At 32.2% G+C, this 2,133-nt stretch overlaps 1 non-coding gene across 1 annotated transcript; it reads right to left on the bottom strand.

The window, feature by feature from the left end:
* Positions 1–1,552: 1,552 nt before the first annotated feature.
* On the bottom strand, positions 1,553–1,642 carry Trnaf-gaa (transfer RNA phenylalanine (anticodon GAA)). Its single transcript is given in 2 exon segments — positions 1,553–1,588; positions 1,606–1,642. It is a non-coding gene; the product is annotated as a tRNA-Phe (tRNA).
* Between the last annotated feature and the right edge of the window lie 491 nt (positions 1,643–2,133).

Below are 2,133 nucleotides of genomic sequence, written 5' to 3' on the forward strand. Positions count from 1 at the left end.
ATATTCATCCAATATTCTTACGATAAGTATTAATGCAAAGCATCAAAGGGCGTCGGGAATTTCAGTGTAAAAGGCACACAATGAAGTTACATGGAACGATTTTTTTCTACTGTAAATATTTATATATTGACCGATTATTTTAAACAAAATAGAAACAGATACTGGTATTACCATTATCTATAATTTTGTGTTATAACTCCCAAATAACCATTATTTATGATATTGTGTTATAACCCCCAAATAACCATTATCTATGATTTTGTGTTGTAACCCCCAAATATTTCAAAGTTCATTTTATTTACATTGGTTTACTTTTTTACTGGCATCCGTGTTCAGTTTTCATTAATAGAACAGAACTGTGTTGGTTTTAAAAATCTGCTTCATCTTGTAAGCTTAATTTCATATTTTTCTCAACTTCAAGGGGAGATGAGTCTGAACTTATTCTTACATTGCTCATTTACGATAGGGGTTGATTACTCATTGATATGAAAACACTTAACAATTTGAAAAAAAAAGAATGAAAACTGTAAATTGCATAAAGAAGCTGCATTTCACAATACTTTAACATTCAGTTAAAGATCATAATAGATTTATTGCTCCGATATTTATCAATTTCAATAGGGTTCGAGTAATACTGATATAAAAACACTAGACAAGTTTGGAAAGATTCAGACAAAAATTGTGAAATCTTTTAAACAAGTGGAAATTGTTTATTTTGTCAAATTTAATAGAAAAAAAATCTGGACTTATTGTCCCGATGTTTCTCATTTAAAATGAGGTAAAAATGCCCATTGATATGAAGACACTGTAAGTTTGAAAAGAATCTGATGAAAATTTTTGACATAATCACCTAACCAAGCAGTTTTTTACTTTTATTTCTAAACTCAAAAAGACATAATTCTGGTCTGATATTGCTCATATAGAGTTTGGGATGAGTCCTTATTGATAAAAAAACATATGCACGTTTGGGAACAATCGGATGAAAATTTTGGACTTCGAACAACGATTTCAAAATTTCTCAACTTCTAAGGAAGATAACTATGGACGTAATGGTCGGATTATGCTAAAGGGCCCATACCACCTGGATAGTAATACGTGGCGCACTTTGCACTCTATATGTGATTCTTAAAAAAAAGCTCCGAGGAGTGCTTGACTCTAGGGAAACGGGTTGCTGGGACACAGCTCCTCCTTGATAATCGGCTGCTTCCTTTATCAGAAACTCATTGTTACAACCAATAATACGTGTCGCGCTTAGCGCTCTATATGTGGTAGGGATAGTACTAAGGGCCTTTGATAGACAACTATAAAAATACAAGAATAATAGATGTGTTGTTTGCAGTTATTTGTTAATATAAAACACGTGTATTTTTTTAAGGTATATAAGTGATGTAAGATAATTTAATTAACGTTGTCACCACGCGGCATAAATTAATTTTATTAAAAATGTTCAATTGTAGTAAAATGGATTTTAAAATGTCTACATAAAATAAAGCTGTATTATATTTATGAACCTGACTTAAAAAAATTGTCAGCCGCCGAACTGTTCCGTTCGTGCCGGAACCCGGTATTGAACCAGGGGCCTTTAGATGATTGTTGCGTAAACAACTTCAGTCTAACGCTCTCCCAACTGAGCTATTCCGGCTGACATCATTTATGTACTGCTATTTGGTGAAGTTGTGTATAGCGATCGTTATTATAGGTCTATTAATAAACTAATACATTGTACGTGTTCGTACCACTACGCCTTCCAATAAACTTGCTTACGCGATAGGTCGTCAAATATCGCACTACATTGATTCTCCACTAAATAAGCAATTAAGAAAAACCACAAAATAAATATATTTTGATTATGTTTTGTTTTTATACAAAACCAGAAAGTTTCTCGTATTTGCCCAGTCCCTGTGATCAGTTGTGGATCAGTTATTAATTAAAACAATTAGCTTTGCATTATTGGCAATAACTATTGTAATAAATGTAATAGGCGCAAATGCAATACTTATTTACACTAATTTACACAAAACAAAATCACCACTATGCAATATATTCTTAAAACAAAAATATATACATTGATCCGTAAAAAAAAAGCATTACATACTTGTCGCCGCTCTCCCTAGCGACGCCAATCATAATGTA

This window comes from Dreissena polymorpha, chromosome 15 (genome assembly GCF_020536995.1).
Source record: "Dreissena polymorpha isolate Duluth1 chromosome 15, UMN_Dpol_1.0, whole genome shotgun sequence".
Taxonomy (NCBI): domain Eukaryota; kingdom Metazoa; phylum Mollusca; class Bivalvia; order Myida; family Dreissenidae; genus Dreissena; species Dreissena polymorpha.